At 44.3% G+C, this 10,072-nt stretch overlaps 1 protein-coding gene across 1 annotated transcript in view; it reads left to right on the top strand.

Moving 5' to 3' along the window:
• The window catches only part of NEXMIF (neurite extension and migration factor), a 201,498-nt gene that overhangs the window by 398 nt on the left and 191,028 nt on the right, over positions 1-10,072 (top strand). The window lies entirely within an intron of this gene.

Raw genomic sequence — 10,072 nt, 5'->3', positions numbered from 1 at the left:
GGCAGGTGCCTCTCTGGGCGGGGGTGCCGCCCCGCAGGGCCCCGAGGGATGCGGGACCCCCCCAGAACCTCCCCCTACCCCAGGGCGGCCGGTTCCGCGGCCGTCCCTCAGGGCTTCCCCCGCCTCTCTTCAGGCCCCGCGGGGTTTATTTACAGCGCCCGAGGAGGCTGGGGAGGGGGGCTGCACTTACTTTAGCCTCGGCCAGAACGCACAAAAAAAGAAAGAGCCTGGGGGGTGGGGTGGGATTTTATTCTTGTTAAATAAGAAAGCCCCGACCCTGGAAGTAACTGTCATTCCGCGTATTAAACTAGAAAGCTGGCTAATCAAATAAAACTGGCTCATTGTCTGAAACTCTATCCCAGCGAAAAATGCGGCTCTGAATATAATTAACCATCTGTCTAGCGAGCGGCGGAGAATTGGGTTCGTGCGGTTTTCATGCCGGTCTCGGTAATTCCTGAGCCGCCCGTGCAGCGGTGGCAGCGGTAAATGTGTTTTGCTTACTAAGTGTAAGATGTGACCTGTGTGTGTGTCTGCGTGGATGATGCCGAAACGGGGAGGGGGTAGGGGGGAATAATGCAAACCCTCCTCTCCGAAATGAGCCGTGCTGCTGGCGAGCAGGAGGCTTTATGATCTATCAACCCAAACAAGGTGTAACAGGACCGGCGGGGCAAGCGGGGCTGATGCGTTTTCTCTCGGTGATGCTCTCCGCTCGGAAGGAGCGCAGAATGGGTGCGTATTTAGGGAATCTGGTGCTTTGGGTGTCGTGGGTGGATGCATGCGTGCGGCCGGAGGGGAGCGATGCGCCTGTGCGAGCCAGGGCCTCAATGAGCCTCTTGCTGAAAACAAAACGGCTCCTCTGTGGTTCTTCAACCTTCCCTGAGGTTTTCCCCTCCCTTCTTATCGGCGGTTTGCTCGTGCCTTGTGCTCTGCACCGAGGGGGCTTCACCTGAAACATGGGTGCAACCATCAACATCCTGGTATTCCGCTGTGCCTTCTCGGTGCTGGAGGTACCTGCCGTTGTATCGCTGGAGCAGCGTGGTAATGCGGTAACCACTGTGCCCACAGCAAAGAGTCTGCTGGAAAGTGGATCGTGTCTGTCTCTACACACACTGGTGCTTGTTGGTTTTGGTGGTTTTTCTTAGTTTAGATAAGGGAAGGATACAGAAACTAGAAAAATAACGTCAATGTTTAAGCAGGTAGGATGCAATTTAAAGTCACTTTAGCTAATACTCCGTGCAAGATTACATTTGTTAAGGTATGTGAACTGTGCATAAGGCAGCAGCCTTCAGTGAATCACTTTTTAAAAACAAATACTTGACAAAAGAAGCAGACCTGCTAAATGGGTAACGATTATGTAAGCCCATAGTAGGTTTTGATGTATGTCAAGTCTGTTAAATAAATCAACCTGTTCAGTGAATAAATCTGCTATGCACTGATGCTTTATTATGATGATGTTTTTGAAGAGAATAAACCTGACTCTGTATTTAAGATGTTTTCTACTGAGCGTACTGAGCCTGTGGCCAAGCCCTGTGGCTGCCAATGGCACAAGACAAATCTTTGGGGAGGGTGGGGTGCAGGAGGGAGGAGATACACCGAGTAACACGATAGATATTAAAAACACACCAAGATGTGCATAAGGTTTCCTTGTGATAAAATCCTCACTGATCCATGTCTTGATGGAGTATTTGCTTTGCAGTGGCAATGGCCCATACAAAGCTACATTGATTTAGCTTTCTCTGTTCCTGATGGCAGTTCTGGTGAATAATTATTTTCCCAAAAGCCCTAACTAAGAGAAGAAAGAGAGTCCCTGCTTGGCCTACACAGTGGTACAGTATCTTTGAAAGCGTGTATCCGGCTGCAAATAAAGAGAGCCAGTTCAAGTGTTACTACACTCAGCAGAAATAAAAGGGAGGCAGAAAAGGGGAGCAACTGGACAGCTTCCCTGTGTGCCTTGTCCCCCTTTTCCTCTCTGCACCTCACCCCTTGCTTTGCTTTGGTGTGCAGGGATGGGGGATTTTTATGGGTTTGTTTTTCCTGGGTATTGTTTTTTGCGGGTGGTTTTTTTTTGTTGTTGCTGTTGCCTTTTGGAGGCAAGGCTCTGGCAACCCACTTGAACATGGAGTTCTGATTGATGAGGAGTCTCTTTTGGATAAAAAACAGGAAAAAATTGTGGTCAGAGGATTTTAACTTCTGTGGTTGGTGCAGGGACAGGGGGTAGGGCTGTGCAGAGTGATGCTTTGATGCTGTCCCTTTCTTTTGAGATGGCGATGCCCCAGGGGTGGTTTTGTGATTTATCATGTATGTATCTTTTTCCTGTCTCTGGAAAGAAAGCTGGGAAAAGACTTAAATGTGCTTGCAGAATCAAGAGTAGCACAGATGAGGCTTGCAGAGAAAGTGTTCTCCACAAAGGGATTCCACTCAGGATGGCATCCCAGGTGTAGGACACAACCATCCATACAAGGTGCAGCAGCAGCACTTCTTGTGTAATAAGGCTTTACCAGTATAATAACAGCCCAACTGTGCAGGTTTCCCCATGCACAACAGCAAATCATTCCCTTAAAGTTTATGTTCAGTTCCAAACAAAAAGCAACATTAGGAAATAATATTTTCCTTGGGCAGAATCCAGGAAGGAGAGCCATGGATAATCCCTGCCCTGGTCCTGTCTGAGGCCTGTACAGATGCTGCTGTTGTCAAGTTTGTGTTTGGCTCTAAGAGAGTCTGAACCTTAAACACATCACAGTTGCTACTGCCTCTCAGTAATGACTAGTTTTGGTCTGTGAGGGAGTTTTAAAATATTTTGAGAATTGGGAGTGAAGCAGTTTTTATATCATCCACCTGTTATGTTCCAAGTCCTGTGTTTTCACCTGGGATGGTATCGCACCTTTTTATTTTGCTGCTAGGTCTTTGTGTACTTTCAACCCTGCTTGAGCTGGCTTTATAATCATTACCTCTGTATGCAGTCAGGTGCTTGACAAGCCTGATTTTGTGCAAGCTGCCAGCAGTGAGTATATGAGCCATGTGGCATAACACTGAGCCAACCATGTTTTTTTGGTACCTTGCTCTTCCTCCTTCCAGTTGTTGGTGGTGTCACCTGTGCTGAGGTCTGGGCCATTGTAGCATAGGGTTCTACCTGATTTTTTACCTTAATGTGGTGAGACAGGCTTGTTAGGATCTCAGCCCTTTGATTTTAGGGCTCCTGGGTGGTGTTATTATGAAATGTTTAGTAGTGACTATGTGCTACTGTGTTGTGAAGTTACACTCACTGAAGATGATGAACTAGTTTAAATATCCAAGTGTTGGGTGTGGCTTTTGCTTGAAGGATGCAGAAATTGAGGATCAGCTGTCCTGTCAGTATCAAGATGTTAATTCCCTGGGAAAATGGGGAGTATTTGGTAAAGTTGAGCTCAAGTTTGCAATGGAAGCTGTCTGTTCTGCATGCTGAGGCTGAATTTGGCTGGATGCCTCATCCTTAGCAAAGTCATCTCATGAAGAGCAAGAGAAGATGGCTTTAGTTCAAGAGTGCTTTGGATGGTGGTAGTGCTGGGTAGATTTTGTTTGCAGTTCATGGGAGTAGCATGTAATCTCTGTAATGCCGCTTTTGTGTGCCTCTCTTGCAAATTGATGTCTGGGGAATGACATGTAGCAAAGGCTCTAGACCAGCAGGTCTCTGATATTTTTGTAGCAATGTCTTTTTATTCAAAGCAGGTGTCATGGAGATCTTTCATCCCAGGATTTCTTTCATCCCTGGCGTTTGTTAGCTTCTGTTAAAACTTTAAATCTCCAGAATTTCTTCTGTACTGAAGGTGTTCTTGTATTGCTTTTGCATGGGCTGAGCTGGATGATGAGGCAGTCTCCATACAGCGATAGGTGTAAGCTGTGTCTCTGTCTGCATCACTACGTCAGCTCTGTGAATAACATGGGGATGGAACCCAGTGCCCTCTGGTCACAAGAGAGCTGCATGCTGGCTGTGTCAGAGATCTGGCAGCAGGCAGCAAGGGGGAAGCTGTCCCTGGGCAAAGTTTTTCTTGTGACTCTGAAGTATTGAGAAAGGTGATTTATGCCCAGCAATGTGAGCTCATGGTTGCGGTGTTGTTTGATTTTAACAGAACTCTGCAAATGCTTTTTGCTGTAAGATGCCTGATTTGGTTAATTTATCCAAGCTCTCATCTCAACAGTCTCCCATGATAGAAAATTCTGCTGGCTGCTTGTTTCCTTTCACTGGTCCGGTGTTTCTTTTGTTTTGCTTGTGCTGTATCTTCAGAATATGGGTGGATGTGTCACTAGAAGTTGCTGATGGATGATCTTGTCTAGATTGTCTGCCCTTTGAGAGGGTAGGACCATTGTGTGCTGGACTAAAAGGACTGGCATTGCTTCGGCTTAGGCTCCAGTTGATTCATTAACTAAATCAGTTTTAACACCTTTCTGGATTGTTGTTATCATCACTGTAATCATTATCTCTGCAAATACCTGCTGTTATCCCTCAGCATGAGACCAGGCACATCTCTGGAGTTTGGGAGAACTTGAGCCTGGACTTCTGGATGTCACCTTGCATGGCATTGCAAAGCCAATCTTCAGCATGTTGTTGAAGCTGGCATGAGCAGCACAGGTAGTTCCCTTGGCTTAGACACTGGTCGAAGGTTTGTTGCCAGTTTATCATCTTTCTCACCTTGCTAACATGGAGTCTCTTGTGCAGAATAGCTCCCCATGCATGAGTTGCTGGTTCATGGTGTGAAGGTCATCCTTATCACTTTGTGGTGTTCACTGCTGTTGTCTGAAGCTGTTACACGCTTGTCCACTGGGTCAGTTTGAGAAGGGAGTGGCAGGATCTTTAAAACAAAACAGCTGAGGCAATTTCTATCTCCCCTTGCCCCCAGGGTGAGTACCTTCTGGTGTACTAAATCCCAAGCATTGCCACTGTACTTTTCCTGGTGTGCCAAAACTTCTGAGGAAGACCATGTCAATATCTAAAAGAGGCGGGGCAAGAGGATGGGGCCAGAATTTGGGGTGGTGCCTAGTGACAGGACAAGGGGCAATGGGTATAAAGTGGAACACAGGAGGGTCTATCTGAACAGGAGAAAAAAAAAACGTCTTTGTTGTGAGGGTGGCTGGAGCCCTGGAACAGGCTGCCCAGAGAGACTGTGGAGTCCTCTCCTCTGGAGAGATTCCAAACCCACCTGAGCATTGTGATCCTGGGCAACCTGCTGTGGGTGACCCTGCTTTAGGAGAGGGTTGGACTGGATGGTCTCCAGAGGTCCCTTCCAATTCTTGTGATTCTGTGTGGCTGATACATGAGCCTCTTGAATTTTTGAGGGCATTTTCAGACTTCCAAATGGAGGTTATCAGAAAAAACAGTCCTTGTGAATCTTGCACAATGGGACTAGGCCTTCAAGAGTGCCAGGATATGGCTTGTTGGAGTGTAGGGTACTGCTCTATGTGGAGCACTACTGAGAGACTGCCTGGTCATTTCATTGCCTGTGAGAGACCTTGGCTTGTGCACGAACTCCTAGCTCTCTCTCAGTCATGTTCTAGGTAAGGTCTCTGCCATGCTGGGGGGCTGCCTTTGGAGCTCTACTTACAAAAAAAATTCAATTCCTTTCTTTGCACTTGGAATGTTTTTGATGGTGAGTTTTAGTGCAAAAGAACCAAATGTAGGAAAGACAAGCTCTAAGCATGGATGTTGTTTCCTGTGCCATGTCCCAGTGAATGACTTGGGTCTTTGATGGAGAAGAGAAGCTGAAGCCTTATGAAGGGCCTGTTTATTGCCATTAATTATTTTTTATTAGTTACAGCATCCGTAGTCTGTTGGCAGTAGAAGAGCCCAAAGTAAGAATATTAAATCTTCAGAAGTTTTTCAAAGCTTGCATTTTTCATAAGAAGCTTGTGAAGCTTCAAATCTAAAGCTTCCAAAGCCTTTTTTTTTTTTTTTTAAGTCTTCAGAAGTGCCACTGAAGCTCTTTTAATTTTTAGTATTTTAGCTGAAACTATAAGTTTTCTACATCAAAAAAAGTCGTTCTTCCCCATCCCTTGCACTGGCCCCAATTTTCAGGTCTCTTGCTGGGTCAGCTAGATCCTCTGCAAGCAGTGACTCTACTCTAGACCAGGTGTATACCCTTTGCTACCAATTTACTCTCATTTTTCTCCGCTGAGGTTTTTTTTACTCTCTGGCTGGTAGCAGCCTGGAGCACATGCCTGCATGAAAGGTGTGTTTGTTTGCAACTGGGCAGTTAGGACAACACTTGACCTTCACAGTTGTTGAATAACTTCAGACAAATACTTAACTCCTTCACTGGAACAAGGGTTGTGGGTGGGAGTTTCACATGTGGTACCTGTTTGAGCAGCTAGCAGCACTTTTCCCCTGTAGCCTGCACGTTTGTGTTTTAATGCTCTGAATATGAATTTAAGGTTTGTGCTGGTGCTTTGGTAGTCATACAGGTGGACACCAGGTCTTGTTTAAATTTGCTCCAGGAAATTGAGTAATTAGTGCTTTTAGACATCTCAGAACCTTGAGGGTAAAAATAAGAGTTACTTTTTTTCACAGGGTGGTCACTGTTTTCATTTGTGTCAAGAAAACTCTTGGGGAGTGGGGTTATTTTAGCTGCAAGAAGTTGTGATGTGGAGTTTTTGCTTATGTGCCATCAGCAGGTCTCCATTAATAGCTGTGCCTTTAATATGGAAGGATGGGTAGAGTTTTGGGGGAAATCAGAAAGCGAAGTGTGCTGCTGACCATAATTTTTCAGCTCATATTAAAGCAAACAAGCAAAGCCCTATCTTCTTGACACTGCTGACTCTGGAGGGAGCAGCACACAATAATTTCCCGTGGTTTGTTTATGTCTGTATCTAAGGAAATCCGCTATATCAAAACCACCTTGTCCATGTCCTGGTTGTCTAAGGTTCTTTGTGTGTGCAGTATATTAATTTTGAAGTGAATCGAGCAGAGGTTGCCAACTTGTGCAGAAATACAGCAAGTGATGACACAGGCAGCATGGCTGATGTGTAACACTGGTATTTAGGACCATTACTATCCCAAGCTGCTCTGAAGCAGAGGAGCCACGTGGCATTAACCCAGCCAGGCATGGCAAACGTGGAGAAAACCCATCAGCTGAAACCTCCCTCAAAAAAAACCCTGTCCTAACCCAGTAACCTTCACTTATTTAATTGTCTTATTTATCTGGTTAGCTTACCATTTGATGGAAAGGTTGTACTGCAGTAAACCCAATTTTGTTTATTGTCCATGTTTTTTTCCTTTAATTTGTGTAAATTCCTTGCCTCCTTTCTTGGCTGATAAAAGATGAGGGCAGGCTCATCTTTTAAAAGACTCCAACCTTTCTGAATGGGAGGGCAATCCATAGGATTTCAAGGAAGTCTCTGTTTTGAAAGGGTGAATTTTTTGGTTGGCATGATTGCTCACTCAGAATTTATTGCTCTATTAGGCAGTGCAAAGTTACGTTTTGGAGTTTACCTTCAGGTTATACTTTATGCCTGTATACAGTGTCAAGATAAGAGCCACGTGTTACAGTTCCACTTCTGTAGAGGGATTTTGGGATTTGGTGCTTTGTTATCAACAAGGTATAGTGCTGATGACACCCTTCTGAAGCATTTCTGGAGGAAAGATGGCTATTGGTCACGATGCAGAGCTGAATGTCAAGTTTGTGGCTGATGCACTGACTGTTCAGTGGTTACTGGTGTACGGAATCACTGGTTCTGATTCATGTGTTAAGCACCTGGTGTTCCACTCCCTCTCTATTTTTTACCTATTAACTATATCCTCCTTACCTCCTGTTTTATTGTGTTTACCTCTGTATGCACAAACTGACTGCATATGCTGGATTCTCTCACTGCAAATACTAGGGTGAGTTTAAGACTTCCTAAAGGCTACTTCAGGATGAATTTAGAAACGTCTTGAATTAACTTTTTAACTGCTGGGGGGAAAGTTTTCCAGCGTGAGACTGTAAGTGAAGGCTTTGCCTTGGGGTGCTCATCTTCAGCCTTCTTAATGCCAGCAGAAGAGCCAAAAGCAGGAATGGAGGAAGAATGGTTCTTATGAAGGGATAGGTGTTAATGCTGGAGTGGACATAATAAGTGACATTTCATGGTGAGGAGAAGAAGAAATTGCTGTTTAAATTCTATTATATTCAGCTATGATTAGGCCCAGGCATTTGCTGAAAGGCCTGCATTAAATCGCATCTAAATTTGCAAGTGTCAGTAAGTGACGAGTCAAGGTGAAAACTTGACGTGTTTAGTCAGGATTTTTGTTGTTCTGGTAATGATTTCAGTACCTCCTTGCCATCTATCTATGGGTAAACCAGAGCTCTGTGGTGGTAGCTCCCAGACTTGTCTTCTGTGCCTGTTTGAATGTTTTCTTTTGGGGCAATAACCAGAAATGAAATAAGAAGCTAGCAGAGGACTTGGAATGAACATTTGCAGATGTGACAAGACTGTGTGCAGTGTTGCTCACAGTCCTTTGCTATCAAATCTTCACACACTGCTGTGTGTCTCCTTGAGCAACTTCTGTGCATTGTGTGGTAATGGAAGTCAAAAGAATTTGTTTGATGTTATTTATTCAAATCTGGAAAGGATGGTTGTGCAAACACCAAAGGAAAATGGGAAAATGGTTTTAGTCTGACAAATGCCAGGGTTTTTTTTCTTTTTTTTTAAAGCCCAAACAAACCCTTTGGGAGCCTTGGCTGGGTATATAATAGCATGAAATACACCATTTCTTTCATTCTACTCCCTAAAAATCTAATTCTTTATGCATTTAAAGCGGGAGTTGAGGCAAAAAAGACAATTCAGCTTCCTTGACCTATATTTGTGAAAAGAGAAGGCTCACTAAGTGTTGCAAGAACATGTATAGTGCTGCTCATATACTCTGAAATGTATACACATCCTAAAAACACTTTGGATATTCTTCATCTTCCTGCTGAATGTTTAAGCCCTTTTAGCCAGATTCAGTCCATTTATGCTACTCACAGCATGGATGTTTTAAATAGACACGAAACATCCATGAAGAGAAGAAACAGAACAGGGAGTTTAGAGTAAGCAAGGCAGAGAGGTAGCACTGAAATCCTTGCTGATCTCAAGGTTTAAGGTGAACTTCTTTAGCTGCCTTTTTGCATTTTATTTTAACTCAGCCCGCTCTTTATAAAGCGCAGTTTAGTGGTTATCATGCTGCTTCTTGCATAACTGTGGCACAGATGTTATTTTTTGTAATGTTTCCTGACATATTTAAAAGGGAAAAGCAGGAAGGGAATTTATATTCTTTGGAGATGAATATGTGGAGCCTATTAGTCTTTAAAAAAAAAAAAAAAAAAAGTGTGAAGAGCTTGTTAGAGGCGAAGCTGGCATGGCTGTGAAAGGCTGATCTATGGAGTGGAGCTCTTCAGATAAAGGAGGAGCGTTGTATCTTCGGGAGTTTGTTGTGTGCGTTACCCGACAGCTGAAAATCGCAACTCATTGGAGTGCTTGGACGCTCGGTATTTAGGCACATGCTTAAATAGTTGGTGGAACCAAGGCCAAATTTGAACCTATGTTTAATGAAGTAAGGTGTTTTCCAATGTTGAGTTTCACAGGAGAGTCAGCTATGGTGGTGTTAAGGGACAAGATGATGAAATGCATCACTTAGTATGAGTAGTACTGAATGTTTCAGTGTTTGTATTACTGCTGCTGAAAACAAACCCTTTAAAGTTGCTTTCTTAAGACGTTTTGAGTGAGGAAATACACTTATAAATACACTGGGCTTCAGTGGAAGTTAAAAATGACATGCAGGCCTACTGTAGTATGATAGAATGGTAGGGGATGGAAGGGGTCTCTGGAGATCATTGAGTCCAAACCCCCTGCCAAAGCAGGATCGGCAAGGGCAGGTCACACAGGAACTCATCCAGATTGCCCTTGAAGGTCCCTGGAGAAAGACACTCTAAAACCTCTCTAGCCAGCCTGTTCCAGGGCTCCACCATCCTCACACCACAGAATATCCTCCTCATGTTAAGGTGAAACTTCCTGTGTTCTTGTTTGTGTCTATTGCCCTTTGTACTATCTCAGGATACCATTTCCTTGTGGAAGTGACATAAGAACCTTG

Source organism: Pogoniulus pusillus, chromosome 19, assembly GCF_015220805.1.
Source record: "Pogoniulus pusillus isolate bPogPus1 chromosome 19, bPogPus1.pri, whole genome shotgun sequence".
NCBI classification, from domain to species: domain Eukaryota; kingdom Metazoa; phylum Chordata; class Aves; order Piciformes; family Lybiidae; genus Pogoniulus; species Pogoniulus pusillus.
Note: the sequence above shows the minus strand (reverse complement) of the source record. Positions and strands in the feature narration are given on the sequence as shown.